The following is a 17,558-nucleotide window of genomic DNA, read 5'->3' on the forward strand; positions in this document are numbered from 1 at the left end:
CATTATTTATCTTCTTTTATCAACTTGTGCAGCCAGAAAAAATTTAATAGAGCCTGCAACCCATTTCACACAACCGTCATTGTTTCCAAATGGATTCCCATCTACTTCCATTCAAAGCCAAACAACAATTAACTTGGAGAAAATCATTGAAAGAGACAAACAACACTATACTGTAGTCACTGCTTCATTACTGTTGATTTAATGGATCTGACATATGAGTGTGTAAAATGGAGCTGTCCAGGCCAGGTGTTTCTCTGGTCCTTTAGTGTCTTGTTTGTCCAGGAATATACAGGTGTAAGATCTTAATTTGAACACTCTTTTGTTGCTGAGAATTCTCCTGCATCGCAGGAAATGCAGATGAGCTTTGTGATTTACATAAATTCACTGAAGACCAACACTAACACACGGTTATATTAACAGTGTTGCACTTTTTATGTAGCCTACTTTTGGCCAGCTAATAGCCTAACCACCGATCAAGCAACATTATGGACTAAACGTTCAAATCCTACTCCTGCAGGATTATTTTGCTGTGACATTACAGGTCAAATTAAAATCCTACACCTGTTGAGCAATCAGTGTGTTTATGGCCTGAATCTGCTACTTGTTTGGACTTGTTAGGTCCTCCCTTCCGGTAGAATACACAAAGTGAAGCCTAGCATTGATATATGGCCATCGTAGAGTTATTACACTTGCATCCCCATCCTCCCCAGTCCAGGAAGCAGAGTGAGTGCTTTCCCTAAATAGCAGAGAGCCTCAGCCAGGCCTTGACGCAGAGCAAAGAGCAAGGAGCAGGCTTTATCATCACTCAGCTCAGCCCAGGGAGGGGAACAAATGAAGAGCAGCTGTAAGGTTGTGATATAAATGTGGTATTTTAAGCTATGGAAGCAGGGCAGCTCCTCTGAGGAGGCCTATCTTATTTTCATGGTTGCCTGTCCTTTAGAGGCAGAAGGAGGAGGGGGATGTTGTACATGGAGCACTGCTTAGGCTAATAGCTACCAAATACAGTTGAAGTCAGAAGTTTACATACGCTTAGGTTGGAGTCATTAAAACTCGTTTTTTAACCACTCCACAAATTTCTTGTTAACTAACTATTGTTTTGGCAAGTCGGTTAGGACATCTACTTTGTGCATGACACAAGTAATTTTTCCAACAATTGTTTACAGACAGATTATTTCACTTATAATTCACTGTATCACAATTCCAGTGGGTCAGATGTTTACATACACTAAGTTGACTGTGACTTTAAACAGCTTGGAACATTCCAGAAAATGATGTCATGGCTTTAGAAGCTTCTGATAGGCTAATTGACATAATTTGAGTCAATTGGAGGTGTACCTGTGGATGTTTTTCAAGGCCTACCTTCAAACTCAGTGCCTCTTTGCTTGACATCATGGGAAAATCAAAAGAAATCAGCCAAGACCTCAGAAAAAAACAATTGTAGACCTCTACAAGTCTGGTTCATCCTTGGGAGCAATTTCCAAATGCCTGAAGGTACCACGTTCATCTGTACAAACAATAGTATGCAAATATAAACACCATGGGACCACGCAGCCGTCATACCGCTCAGGAAGGAGACACATTCTGTCTCCTAGAGATGAACGTACTTTGGTGCGAAAAGTGCAAATCAATCCCAGAACAACAGCAAAGGACCTTGTGAAGATGCTGAAGGAAACAGGTACAAAAGTATCTATATCCACAGTAAAACGAGTCCTATATCGACATAACCTGAAAGGCCGCTTGGCAAGGAAGAAGCCACTGCTCCAAAACCGGCATAAAAAAGCCAGACTACAGTTTGCAACTGCACATGGGGACAAAGATCGTACTTTTTGGAGAAATGTCCTCTGGTCTGATGAAACAAAAATAGAACTGTTTGGCCATAATGACCATCGTTATGTTTGGAGGAAAAAGGTGGATGCTTGCAAGCCGAAGAACAACATCCCAATCGTGAAGCTCGGGTGTGGCAGTATCATGCTGTGGGGGTGCTCTGCTGCAGGAGGGACTGGTGCACTTCACAAAATAGATGGCATCATGAGGAAGGGAGATTATGTGGATATATTGAAACAAAATCTCAAGACATCAGTCAGGACATTAAAGCTTGGTTGCAAATGGGTCTTCTAAATGGACAATGACCCCAAGCATACTTCCAAAGTTGTGGCAAAATGGCTTAAGGACAACAAAGTCAAGGTATTGGAGTGGCCATCACAAAGCCCTGACCTCAATCCTATAGAAAATGTGTGGGCAGAACTGAAAAAGCGTGTGCGAGCAAGGAGGCCTATAAACCAGACTCAGTTACATTAGCTCTGTCAGGAGTAATGGGCCAAAATTCACCCAACTTATTGTGGGAAGCTTGTGGAAGGCTACACGAAACGTTTGACCCAAGTTACATTTACATTTTAGTCATTTAGCAGACACTCTTATCCAGAGCGACTTACAGTTAGTGAGTGCATACATTTTATTTTTATTTTTTCATACTGGCCCCCCGTGGGAATCGAACCCACAACCCTGGTGTTGCAAATGCCATGCTCTACCAACTGAGCTACATCCCTGCCGGCCATTCCCTCCCCTACCCTGGACGACGCTGGGCCAATTGTGTGCCGCCCCATTGGGTCTCCCGGTCGCTGCCGGCTACGACAGAGCCTTTAAACAATTTAAAGGCAATGCTACCAAATACTAATTGAGTGTATGTAAACTTCTGACCCACTGGGAATATGATGAAATAAATAAAAGCTGAAATAAATCATTCTCTCTACTATTATTCTGACATTTCACATTCTTAAAATAAAGTGGTGATCCTAACTGACCTAAGACAGGGAATTTTTACTAGGATTAAATGTCAGGAATTGTGAAAAACTGAGTTTAAATGTATTTGGCTAAGGTGTATGTAAACTTCCGACTTCAACTGTACATACAATACTTGAATAATGCCAGAGAAAGAATATAATGGGCAGCAGAGTAGCTGATGATAGGAGTTAGAATGTATCTGGAAGATGAGAGGGTATACTAACAACATGGAAAGGGTTGAGTGAAGTAGAGACAAATAAGTGTTGTTTTTAAAACACAGATGAAGTATAGACTCTAGAGATGGTCATTTTGTTGCGTGCACTCATATGACTGTTCCTTTTGATACCATTATCATTGTTATTCATAGCCATATTTTGACTGTTTGTGTCTTCTGAACAGTACTGACTGTTAGAAGAATAAAACACACATTCCAGAACCTTTCAGTCTGCTTATACACTCTTAGAAAAAAAGTTTATATCTAGAACCTAAAAGGGGACAGCCGAAGAACCCTTTTTTCTAACAGAGTAGTATTTAATCTGTAATTACTAAAACTGTTCAACAAAGGCTCAGTGATAAGTGCCCAACATCACAGCTTGAGCAAAAAGTAGAATCTGACGAAAAGAAGATGAAACTGGTTAGAAATTAGTGCCATTTCCCTCTGACCAATTGGGAACAAAGACATTGATTAATTTCTTATTTTCTGTGGCATGGAGCCTATCAAACGACTAAGAAATTATTTACTCTCCCTTCCTCTGTGGAATGTCGGCACAATGACAAACATACTAAACACAGCAGGGCTAAGGCATGCGGATAGGCTTCTTGGGATGCATCCTAAATGGCACCCTATTCCCTTATAATGCAATACTTTTGACCAGAACCCTGTGGGCCCTGGTCAAAAGTAGTGCACTATATAGGGTATAGGGTACCCTGCGTCTGACTTTGAAGCTGAGATCCGCATTAGGGGAAACAGGTTGCCTCTGTCTTTAAAGCTGAGATATTATTTACATTCAGCATCACTCCGTCAAGGGAAATATAGTATTCTTTCTAACAAAGATATCTACATATATTTCAGGATGTTGTGTATCCCTGGAAATAATTAGAATTTATGTAAACATTACAGTTGTAAAAACATAGCTTGTCCAAAAAGAGTGGTCTCTTGGCGCCAACTTATCCCGGGTATGGTGTAAGTTGATCCGTGCGACAGGGTAAGTTAAACCGCCTACACATTTCTGTACTGAATAAAATATTACCTCTACCTTTTTAAAACCATGTCTATCTTTATTTCCCAAAAACAATGAAACATAATCAAATCAAATTTTATTGGCCACATGCGCCGAATACAACAGGTGCAGACATTACAGTGAAATGCTTACTTACAGCCCTTAACCAACAGTGCATATATTTTCAATAAAAAAGTAAAATAAAACAACAAAAAAGTGTTGAGAAAAAAAGTTAACTAAAATAAAATAACAGTAGAGAGGCTATATATACAGGGGGGTACCGGTGCAGTCAATGTGCGGAGGCCCCGGCTAGTTGAGGTAGTTGAAGTAATATGTACATGTGGGTAGAGTTAAAGTGACTATGCATAAATAATTAACAGAGTAGCAGCAGCGTAAAAAGATGGGGTGGGGGGTGGGGGTGGGGGGGCAGTGCAAATAGTCCAGGTAGCCATGATTAGCTGTTCAGGAGTCTTATGGCTTGGGGGTAGAAGCTGTTGAGAAGCCTTTTGGACCTAGACTTGGCACTCCGGTACCGCTTGCCGTGCGGTAGCAGAAAGAACAGTCTATGACTAGGGTGGCTGGAATCTTTGACAATTTTGAGGGTCTTCCTCTGACACCGTCTGGTATAGAGGTCCTGGATGGCTGGAAGCTTGGCCCCAGTGATGTACTGGGCCATACGCACTACCCTCTGTAGTGCCTTGCGGTCGGAGGCCAAGCAGTTGCCATACCAGGTGGTGATGCAACCAGTCAGGATGCTCTCGATGGTGCAGCTGTAGAATTTTTTGAGGATCTGAGGACCCATGCCAAATCTTTTCAGTCTCCTGAGGGGAATAGGCTTTGTCGTGCCCTCTTCACGACTGTCTTGGTGTGTTTGGACCATGATAGTTTGTTGGTGATGTGGACACCAAGGAACTTGAAGCTCTCAACCTGTTCCACTACAGCCCCGTCGATGAGAATGGGGGCGTGCTCAGTCCTCTTTTTCTTTCCTGTAGTCCACAATCATCTCCTTTGTCTTTGTCACATTGAGGGAGATGTTGTTATCCTGACACCACACGGCCAGGTCTCTGACCTCCTCCCTATAGGCTGTCTCATCGTTGTCGGTGATCAGGCCTACCACTGTTGTGTCGTCGGCAAACTTAATGATGGTGTTGGAGTCGTGCCTGGCCATGTAGTCATGGGTGAACAGGGAGTACAGGAGGGGACTGAGCACGCACCCCTGAGGGGCCCCCGTGTTGAGGATCAGTGTGGCAGATGTGTTGTTACCTACCCTTACCACCTGGGGGCGGCCCGTCAGGAAGTCCAGGATCCAGTTGCAGAGGGAGGTGTTTAGTCCCAGGATCCTTAGCTTAGTGATGAGCTTCTATGGTGTTGAATGCTGAGCTGTAGTCAATGAATAGCATTCTCACGTAGGTGTTCCTCTTGTCCAGGTGGGAAAGGGCAGTGTGGAGTGCAATAGAGATTGCATCATCTGTGGATCTGTTGGGGCGGTATGCAAATTGGAGTGGGTCTAGGGTTTCTGGGATAATGGTCACAGTCGCTTTTTTGTCTTTAAATCACTTTAAGCATCTTTTAACACAGGCTTAACACCTAACAAACACTTTGTACTTTTTTTAAACACAGGCTAGGCCCTGTTGTTACCTCATATCCCAGTCATAATGCCTTGCGTTAAACCTGGGAAGAAAAGACTTCATATGGCTTAACTTGCCATTGGCTCAACTTACCCCAAGGCAAACATCTTGACTATATTAGCCCACACAGCTACAAGAATGCACTTTCATGCTAGGTTTAGGACATCATATTGAAGCTTATAGAGACCCCAACTGATGTATAGAACAATGTTAAAGTAATTTACTTTGGTTTAGATACAAGCATTGTGAAACCACTAACACAATAAATGAATCTGACTTGGTGAAAATCTGTTTTTTGGACGTAATTTGCGTACCACTTTTTCCATGTGGTTTCTTCCTTCACAGACTCCATTAAATGTTGACCTCTTCCTAAATATTTGGTCAATTATAGATTTTGTATGGTTTCCTAGAAACAAGGGGGGCTCAACTTACCCCATTTGGCTCAACTTACAATACCCCACTCTCCCCTACTCTGCTGTTCTATCGCCCATGTGATGATGTGTGTTACGAACCCCGTGGCTTTAAACGTCTAGGGTGGATGGACAAGAGACCCGTAACATAATTCATGCGAATTAGAAGCGTGACATGGAACAGTGAGAACAAAAACTACACGACAACCATAAACTACCGTCAAACATAAAAGGTTTATTTTTGAACACACGGTAATGGTTTGGGAAAAAGGGCTGAGCAGGACCCAAGAAATGAAACAATAGTGTAAAACACCCCTACACTGATCTTGCCTGCCTCAAGAACCGCTAAGCTACTGCTAATCATACAAAAGTACAGTGGGTGGTCCGCTCAGGTCTAACTAGTGTTTTTAGACAATTTTCTTCCTACGGGTAATGTACGCCCAAGGGCAACTTGCTTAAACTCCCCTTTTCCCAGAAACACACAAAGTTACCAAACAGAGTAACCAGCAAATGAGTGAGTACACAAAACACAGGACACCACAGTATCCATACTCACATACGGAAATAGTCTAACAAACTTACCAAACAGAGTAACCAGCAACTTAGTGAGTAAACAAAAACACAGGACACCACAGTATCCATACTCACATACGGAAAATAGTCTAACAAAGTTACCAAACAGAGTAACCAGCAACTTAGTGAGTAAACAAAACACAGGACACCACAGTATTCATACTCACATACGGAAATTAGTCTCTCTAACAAAGTTACCAAACAGAGTAACCAGCAACTTAGTGAGTAAACAAAACACAGGACACCACAGTATCCATACTCACATACGGAAATAGTCTCTCCTAACAAACACAACTGACCGGCTTTTAAACAATGGGATGTGTGATTGAAAAACCAGAAACAGGTGGTGTAATGCAGAGGAATGTTCACTGATTGGCTCAATGATGTCAGATGAAAAAAATTACAGCGGTAATATCGCAAATGGACATGGCATTTTCACCGCTACGGATTCCAACTTTAATGGCGTGTGCTAGCCCTTTGGTCATCATGGTCCCATGCACTCTCTAGGGACCACATCTGTTGATTAAAACTAGACAGGCAGAGGGATGTCTTTTCTTTCCAGATCAGAGTGCATCAGAGTTATGCCTGTCAGTCTGAAATGGCTGCTGTTGTGGAGGTGTTTCAACTGAAGCACTAAGGCATTGCGCAGTCAGACCCCTATTTTTCACTGGAAATAAGGACGAGTACTTTTTGATGGATTTTTAAATGGCAGTAAGGGGCCTCAGGATAGGGCATGGGTCGCAGGATACATCAAATCAAATCCAATGTTATATTCAAATTCATATAAGATGCGGTAATGTGTAGTAATCATGATGCAGAAGGCATGCAATTGCTTAATATTTTCAAAGGCAAAACTGACCTGAATTGTTTTGCCATTTTAAATGAGTTGTTGTTGCGGGCCTCAGACACATTGTGTTACATGCATGAAGCCTCGGGGCTAGCGCTGCTGAACCTTGTCGTTTCACTGACTATTTCTGTATGCATGGTTTCCTCTAACTGCTTGGAATAAACAAAGCAACAGTAAACAGAGTGATATTGAACGCATAAAGCAATAAAGTGTGAGACAACAGCAACAGCAGCTCCATGTGAGAGTCTTAACCACCAGCAGCCATGCCACTCTGTGCTACTGCTTGTGTTCTGTGGTAATTGCTGTCAGCTTGTTTTGGTGCTTGACAGGACAAAAACAACACAGGGTTACTAGGGTGAAAAGGGAATGTGTGCGTGTGCGCGTGCCTGTGTGTGTGTGTGTGTGGCTCCCTGTTCCCCAGTCCTGCAAGTGTAATCACAGAATGGTAAATGACCTGTGTGAGTAAGGCAGCTCTCAGGTAGCAGGCAGGCAGCCTCATCAGGAGTCTTGGTGCTGGCTGGGTGCATACCTGGCAATCTCACTGCTCCCTCCCCTCACCAAGCCCAACCTAGCAAATGAGCTGCTTTACTGAGCTGAGACACACACATACACACGTGCACACGTGCAAACACGAGCACGCTTGCACACACCGATAGAGAGAGAGAGCAGGTAATAAGGAGTAGCAGTAGCAATTTAGAGTTAAGGGAAGGATGACGGTGCTAAACGTTTTGGGATGACTATCTTTATCTTATGAATAAAAAACAGTAGAACAGGAGAATAAAAACAGTATTATAGATCAGGGGTGTCAAACATACGGCCCGGATCCAGCCCGCGAGTGGGGACAATCCGGCCTATGAGTGGTTTGATTTTTAAAAAAACTCAATATAGTTTAAAATGACTAAAACCAAATGGAAACTGTGTAGAATTGGTAATGGACCTACATTTATACAGTTTCTTGACTGTGTCCAGCTCGCTAATAATCACCTAAATGAAAGCTAGTCAGTCAGGGAGCATAGAAAATTCCAGAAATGAGTTTGACACCCCTGCTATCCATGATGTTGAATATGGTATTATACAGTATTTATGTTACCACTATGGCACCAGCAGGGCTTGGTGGCACTCAACGGACATTGAACGACAAGCCCACAGGACAAGTGTTTTTCTCTCTCTATTGCTTGCCATGTGATCGATAGGGAAAATATTTTACATCACGTTGCTCTATACTCATTTTATCATGGATCCTTGTGGGTTGGATGAAAGCCTAATTAGCGAACATTGACTCCTGGATCAATGTTAAAAAAGAAAAGTAGAACTCCAAAGTCCAAAATATTCCCTACTAGCTTTGCTCATTTCCGTAAATGTCAGGTTTGTAGAGGGTACACATATTTTTGGAGTGCAGACAGATTTGACTTGGACCTTATTGGCATTCAAAACCATCCCCAGTTGGTATCACTTTATCATGGCAAAGAGCCATCCACAGGCAAGCCAAAAACACTCCTTGCTAGAGTGAGTGAATCATATTTTTCCAGCCTTCATCAGAATTTGACCATAAATTAACCATCAGATACACTACTAAACACTATATGTTTTATCCCATATTGTGGAAGTAGTGTTTTATTTACAGTATTTCTGGATGACTTTATATGCTTTCTCATAACCTCTATAACCTGCAGCAACAAATATTTTACCCATTAGTATAATACTCATATCTCACTTAATGCCTATTTGAAAGATTCTTGCATGAGAAAATGTTTATTTGAATCATACATGTGTTAGTAATGGCCCTATAGATATATGCATGTGTTAGTTTCCCATATGAAATTATGTCTATGTGGATGTTTGATGGCAACTCGGCCTTATCTATTGCATTTATAAAAGACATGAGATCATTTCTCTGTACGGTTCCAAAAGGGAGTTTCGGCTGTCCCCATAGGAAAACCCTTTTTAGTTCCAGGTAGAATCATTTTTGGTTCCAGGTAGAACCCTTTTTTGGTTCCAGGTAGAATCCTTTTGGGTTCCATGTAGAACCCTCTGTGGATACAGTTCTACATGGACCCAAAAGGGTTCTAACTGGAACCCAAAGGGGTTCTACCTGGAACCAAAAATGGTTCTACCTGGAACTAAAAAGGGTTCTCCTATGGGGACAGCCGAAGAACCCTTTTAGGTTCTAGATAGCACCTTTTTTTCTAAGTGTGAGGGCTTACTTCTCTGCTTCTGATGGTTTCTCATTGAGTGCCTATCTGTTCTGCTGCTGGGGGTCGAAGACAGACCTGATGAGATGGATGACTCACAATGCACTGGCACTCTTTTCTGGGGCTTTATAACACATCAAGAAAAGATAATTCTGACCTTATTTTAGTCTGTGTCCTTTAGCCAATGGAGCCGGGCTAAAGACGCGGCTTAGACAGCACAGCTACTAACAAGGGCTGTAAATGGTGTCAGGGTAGGGGGTTTGCTAAATGGCAAATCTGCAGCAGCTGCATCAAAGATGATGGTATGATACAAGATTATTTGCAGCAGAAGCACAAAGGCACATTCACCAGCTTCAACAAACATTTTCTCTGTGGCCACAAAGCCGCTGTGCCAGGGGCCAGGAGCATCATCAATCCTCTTTCTACTGGTGACCTTTCTTTAATCCTGCATGGCCTCTATAGAAAGGCCTTTATGAACAGCTAGGATATGTCTGTGTCAGTCAGTGTGAAGAGATTATCTATTTTTGAACGAGCTGGGACACATACAGTACATGAGTGATATAATTAAGAACCCATCAGATCAGGCAAGACACAAAACAACACAATCATGTCAGTTTCTGAGCCTTCATGCCTTATCGTCCCATGATAGAACAACATTTTCTCACCAAACTAAGGGAAAGTAATCTTGGAACATGATGATGGCATAATTTGCCTACATTCCAGCATGCCTTTAGTCTCCAACGGACAACCACTAGGATCAGGCTTAGCTGTACTTTTGTTAATTCTGAAATAATGACAGTGCAGGTGGTGTCCATTAGCCAAATGGAACTCTGCCCAGACATCAAAATGATGGCGCAGCCAATTAGAGAGCAGGTGAGTGGGAGCTCTGCTCTTCTGGGACTTCATCCTAGCCAGAACAGGGTACAACACAAGGTTAAAAAAAGCGAAACCGCATTAGGAATGGAAAGGGCAGCAGCACACTCCCCATTTATTTTTTTATGTCCATTTTAATATGCCACTGCTGCCTGGATGCCTGGATGGGGATTACAGCCAAATGTCCACTGTGATTAATCATAGGAGTGGAATCTCTAATGATCGGCCTCTTAATTAAAATCCTAAAATAATTAGGTGTGCATCAGTTCATGTCTGAATTGCCATGTATTCATCACTGGAGTCAATGGTGGCTTTGTGATGTGGTGTTACTTTAAAACATCCTAAACTGTGATAAACCCTTTCATAGGCCCGTTCTGATTAGTTTGATCAGTCATGGAAATGGGGCATGTAGGCTACTCATATTTAGTCTATAAAGTGCAGACAATTCACAGACTAAATGGATATTGAATATCATAGTATTACAAAATACTCTGTCAATGTATCTAGTGCAATAACGTGACATTTTGCATTTCTGAAAAAAAAAAAAAAACTGTTTTTATTTTCTTGATGAAAACACATTCATGAGTCTCTGGCACTACCAACATGAAAGGAACACATTTTCAGCTGAGAGGGAATAAGAAGAACAGGGTATTTGTTTGGTGCCAGTCATTCACCCTGTGCATGCCCCAAAGCTCAGAGCTGGCATATCCATCTGCTGTCGTGATTACACATGACCCCTGCTTTCAGTTTGGGTTTACAACAATTAACCCCGACACACCCTCAAGACCAAACTCCAAGCCAGGACTAAAATGTAACTAACAACCCTCTAAAGCCTACACTGTAGTGTCGACAGAAGAAAAGTTTGAAGAAATAACAGGGTATTGTTTGAACACAACTGTGATATGAGGCTGGTATTATTCATACCACCAAGATCAAAGCGAACGCTGAGCCAAACATGCTGTTCCATACGTAGCTGGAGCTGTAGACCTGCTTTCACTGAATAATACCAATGTTGCTTTATTATTGACTGTTAGCCTGAGGTGATCGCTCAGAAGATATACATAATAAGCTGCTTAGCAAAGAGTACTGCTGCAAAACTGGAGGGAATTAAGTTGATCTATGTAGAAATGTTCATGCACTCATAACGATGTTGCTTCTGATTCCTTGTTAATTTGTTATATACTGAACAAAAATATAAACACAACATGTAAAGTGTTGGTCCCATGTTTTATGAGCTGAAATAAAAGATCCCAGAAGTTTTCCATATACACAAAACGCTTATTTCTCTCAAATTTGGTGCACAAATTTGTTTACATCCATGTTAGTGAGCATTTCTCCTTTGCCAAGATAATCCATCCACCTGACAGGTGTGGCATATCAAGAAGCTGATTAAACAGCATGATCATTACACAGGTGGACCTTGTGCTGGGGACATTAAAGGCCACTCTAAAATGTACAGTTTTGTCACACAACACAATACCACAGATGTCTCAAGTTTTGAAGGAGTGTGCAATTGGCATGCTGACTGCAGGAATGTCCACCAGAGCTGTCGCCAGAGAATTTAATGTTCATTTCTCTAGCATAAGCCGCCTCCAACATGGTTTTTGAGAATTTGGCAGTACGTCCAACCGGCCTCAGAACCGCAGACCACGTGTAACCACGCCAGCCCAGGACCTCCACATCCAGCTTCTTCACCTCTCGTCTGAGCCCAGCCACCTGGACAGCTGATGAAACTGTGGGTTTGCACAACCGAAGAATTTCCGCACAAACTGTCAGAAACCGTCTCAGGGAAGCTCATCTGTGTGCTCGTCGTCCTCACCAGGGTCTTGACCTGACTGCAGTTCAGCTTCATAATGAAATGCTCACCTTCAAACGCTCACCTTCGATGGCCACTGGCACGCTGGAGAAGAGTTCACTTCACGGATGAATCCCGGCTTCAACTGTGTATGAAGTCGTGTGGGCGAGCGGTTTGCTGATGTCAACATTGTGAACAGTGTCCCATGGTGGCGGTGGGGTTATGGTATGGGCAGGCATAAGCTACGGACAACAAACACAATTGCTATTTATCGATGGCAATTTGAATGCACAGAGATACCGTGACGAGAACCTGAGGCCCATTGTCGTGCCATTCATCTGCCGCCATCACCTCATGTTTCAGCATGATAATGCACGGCCCCATGTCGCAAGGATCTGTACACAATTCCTGGAAGCTGAACATTTCCCAGTTCTTCCATGGCCTGCATACTCACCAGACATGTCAACCATTGAGCATGTTTGGGACGCTCTTGATCGACGTGTACGACAGCGTGTTCCCGTCAATATCCAGTAACTTCGAACAGCCATTGAAGAGGATTGGGACAACATTCCACAGGCCACAATCAACAGCCTGATCAACTCTATGTGAAGGAGATGTGTTGCGCTGCATGAGGCAAATGGTGGTCACACCAGATACTGACTGGTTTTCTGATCCCCGCCCCTACCTTATTTTTTTAAAAGGTATCTGTGACCAACAGATGCATATCTGCATTCCCAATCATGTGAAATCCATAGATTAGGGCCTAATGAATTGTTTTCAATTGACTGATTTCTTTATATGAACTGTAACTCAGTAAAATCGTCGAAATTGTTGCATGTTGCGATTATATTTTTATTCAGTGTAATTCTGTCATCGCACGGTAACAGGATTTTTAGGGATGAATACATCTGTCGCTACGCTCAAATGATAGCAATGTTGGTCATTGAAGATGCGACTCATGGGTTTTCTATAAAGATGTTAGCCATGGACTGACAGGAGGCAATATCTTTCACTATGAAATATGGATTTTAGATGGAAAAACTACCTTGCAGTAATCTTGGGAGTAACCACAGTCAGAGTGTGGACCGACCACACAGAGTGGGCAGGCTTTGTGTCTGCACCGTAGCTCATGTTGTGTCAGGCATTCAGAGCAGCAGTAAACTGCCCTTACAGCTCTCTGTCACAGTGGAGACATCAACACCAAGGCTTGGACAGGGAGCTCAATAGCATCAGTGCTGCCTACCAGTGTCTGTCTGCCTGGCCATCTGATACGTCTACCAGGGCATCAGGAAACATCCGCCAAGGCCACAACACTGTCTCACTCACCCACACATTGAGACGTCAATCTCACTTCGTCTCTCACACCTCCACCTCCCTACCTTCCTTCCTTCCTGTTTCCTTCTGACACTTCTGTGACTGGTTGTGGTTGTTCAACAGCCCTCATGCCTGAAGTGTGACCCTGGCAGATCTGCAGACCAGCATCCACGCGTGTCATTTAGAATGGGGGTCAATGACAACTATTTCCACCCCCTGGCTCCTTTCAGAGCCAGTGACGGCTTGACAGCATGTTGTCACTGTATCAGAATCAACAAAACAGTTCCCAAACCCATATAAGGAAGTAAAACCAGAGCACAACGTGTTTCAGACATATTGTTCTTTGTGTCCTACCTGCTGTTTGACTTATTGCCACATCATCCTTATGGATTCAAATAGAGATGCTTTACCATGCTTTGGAGTTGGCAATTCCGTCCACATTTGGAAATAATGATGTGCAATTTTAGCTTGATGCTCAGGGATATGTCTTGTTGTTCTGCCTTTGTTCATTGCCATTGATAGTTACATTTAAGTACATCATACATAGTATTTTCTGAAGAAGTCTTGATTCTGGGCTTTATTGTGAGTTAAACTGAATAACTTCTCAGTTGTTTAACTGATAGGCTGTGCCTGAATTGTGTGACACCCCGTTTGATTGATAATTAGATTGTGGCGACAGGAGGACTTAAATCTGTAATTACAGTATGATTAAGCAATGGCCTCTCATATGGGGTTCAGACTAGCTCCAATAATCATTTGAGACGTCACCAGAAAGGTAATAAGACCAAGCAGAGAGAAGCCTGGTGTCATCCTAATGCTTCTGTAATCTTTGAGGAGGAAGGTAGGGTGTTACATCCCTAGCCCCTGTCCTATTCATATTCACTGCCTTGAATTAGCCTCTGCTCTTCATTTGGGCTTAATCCCCCCCTCCTCTTTCTCCTTGGGCCATGCCAGATAATTGATGTATTCACCACACGTTATTACCATGTGGGGAGAGAACCTAAATTCAATTTAGTTTTATGCATGTGGATAGAGTCATCTCAGCCTTTCCAATTATTACCCTCCCTGCTTAAACATTATTGGATATGTTATGGATATGTTAGAGAAATATTATTGGATTCTCCAATATGGCCCACATCTATAAAATGAGTTTGATCGCTCCGACCGGTCAAATACATACTGTAGACTAGGAGGTTAGGCGATCGCAGGTCAGTAAATTCCTTGGCAGCAGCTAATGGGGATCCTTAATAAATACAAATACAAATCTGATTTTGCCTTATTCCTTTGTTGCAGTGTTCAGCTCCTCCCTGGTCTCTCTCAGTTTGTGTTTAATGCAAATCCAACCAGGGAGACTGCATAAGTCCTGTACACATAAAAAAATGAGGGAAGGGTGATGGTTCTACAGTGTGGAACCATACTGACCCAAATAATAAAAACAATAATAAAACCTATGGAATTTTACACATATGGCAATTAAACCAGAATAAAAATCCCTGTATGGTTCTACAAAGAACCTTTGACACTGAGAAAGGTTCTTTATAAAACAACTTTCCATAAAAATTCTATAAAGAACCATAAAAAAGGGTTCTATATAGCCCCAAAAAGGGTTGTAACCATGTTTCTTTATAAAACTTTAGGAAAGGGTTCCTTTTAGCACCATACAGGTTCCATTTAGAACATTATGAGCATGGTTCTTTATAGAACCTTCAAAAAAAGGTTCCATATAGCACCAAATCAGGGTTCAAGCCAAATAACCCTTATTTGGCACTACATATATATAAAACATGTGTGCGTGTACTGGGATTTCACTAAGTATGGCCTAACTAACTCGTTATCAAATGTGTATAGCTAACATTAACATTAGCCAGTTTGCCTAGAGAATACAGTAGAGTAGTTTATGGGTGATCTTTTATGTATTGGCAAAGCTATTGCCACTAAGTGAACACTCACGTACTGTAAGGACCTTGTTAAATTGTTCATCACCAACTTTACCTTTAACTGATGAAAAACCCTTGTCTAATTTATCCTGGTAAGTGTATGTGACAGGCAGATCAATTCCCAGTCCACCTAGAAAATGAGAGCTATTTTGATTCAGGCCAAACCTCCCTACCCATAATTCCATGTACAATACTGTACTATATAATATTGTACTGCATGGGTCAGTACTAGGACCTGTTTTCTTTACTATTTATGTAAATAATATTGGTCCATCTGTTAAAACTTGTAATATTCATATGTATGCAGACGACACTGTTATATATGCCATTGCCCCATGTCACGTACGTTAAGAGACGGGTCGGACCAAGGTGCAGCGTGAAAGGCGTACATGTTTATTTAACTAATAAACACACGACACAGTAACCAAAATACCAAACTTAACCGTGACGGTCCAAAGGGCTAACACACAAGCCAAAACAGGAACACAACAAGATCCCACAACACAGGCAGGACAACTGGCTGCCTAAGTATGATCCCCAATCAGAGACAACGAGCGACAGCTGCCTCTGATTGGGAACCACACCCGGCCAAACAGAAATACAAACCTAGAATATTCACACCCTGACCAAACTAGCTAGAGTTCTATAGGCCAGAGCGTGACAGTACCCCCCCCAAAGGTGCGGACTCCGGCCGCACAAACCTGACTGAATAGGGGAGGGTCCGGGTGGGCTTCCAGCCTCGGTGGCGGCTCCGGCGTGGAGCCGCTGACCGGAGCTGGCTTGAGCACCGGTGGGGCGGACTGCTCTAGCTCCGGAGTGGAGCTGCTGACCGGAGCTGGACTGGGCACCGGTGGAGCAGACCGCTCTGGCTCCGGAGTGGAGCAACCGGCCGGAGCTGGATCAGGCACCAGTGGAGCGGACTGCTCTGGCTCCAGAGTGGAGCCGCTGACCGGAGCTAGATCAGGCACCGGTGGAGCGGACTGCTCTGGCTCCGGAGTGGAGCCGCTGACCGGGCACCGGTGGAACGGGCACGGGCCGTGCCGGACTGGCGACGCGCACCACTGGCTTGGTGCAAGGAGCAGGAACAGGCCGGGCCGGACTGGCGACACGCCCCACTGGCTTGGTGCGAGGAGCAGGAACATGCCGGGCCGGACTGGCGACGCGCACCACCGGCTTGGTGCGAGGAGCAGGAACAGGCCGGGCCGGACTGGGAACACGCACCACTGTCTTGGTGCGAGGAGCAGGAACAAGCCGGGCCGGACTGGGAACACGCACCACTGGCTTGGTGCGAGGAGCAGGAACAGTCCGGACCGGACTGGGAACACGCACCACTGGCTTGGTGCGAGGAGCAGGAACAGGCCGGGCCGGACTGGGAATACGCACCACTGGCTTGGTGCGAGGAGCAGGAACAGGTCGGGCCGGACTGGGAACACGTACCATTGGCTTGGTGCGGGGAGCAGGTACGGGGCGTACCGGACTGGGAACCGGCGCTGGAGGTCTATGACTGTCTCCGTCCTTTACACTCCGCGCCCCATCCTCCTCCAGTGAGGACTCCTCCTTGAGCCCCCACGAGTGCAGTGGTCGGGGCTCCTCTCTGTCGCTCCCCGACCACCCTTTTAGCCCCCCAAAAAATGTTTTATTGGGGCTGTCTCTCCTTCTCCACCCTGATCCCTTTCAGGGCCTCCATCTGCCTTGCCAGATCCTCTCTTATCTCCCGCCAAGTCCATACTCTCTGCTCCTCCTGGGCACGCTGCTTGGTCCATTGGTGGTGGGATCTTCTGTCACGTACGTTAAGAGACGGGTCGGACCAAGGTGCAGCGTGAAAGGCGTACATGTTTATTTAAATAATAAACACATGACACAGTAACCAAAATACCAAACTTAACCGTGACGGTCCAAAGGGCTAACACACAAGCCTAAACAGGAACACAACAAGATCCCACAACACAGGCAAGAAAACTGGCTGCCTAAGTATGATCCCCAATCAG

General features: G+C 43.8%; 1 protein-coding gene across 7 annotated transcripts in view; it reads left to right on the top strand.

Annotated features, from left to right (window-relative positions):
* The window catches only part of LOC121531766 (NT-3 growth factor receptor), a 271,096-nt gene that overhangs the window by 98,235 nt on the left and 155,303 nt on the right, over positions 1 to 17,558 (top strand). The window lies entirely within an intron of this gene.

Source organism: Coregonus clupeaformis, chromosome 19 (assembly GCF_020615455.1).
Source record: "Coregonus clupeaformis isolate EN_2021a chromosome 19, ASM2061545v1, whole genome shotgun sequence".
Lineage (NCBI taxonomy): Eukaryota > Metazoa > Chordata > Actinopteri > Salmoniformes > Salmonidae > Coregonus > Coregonus clupeaformis.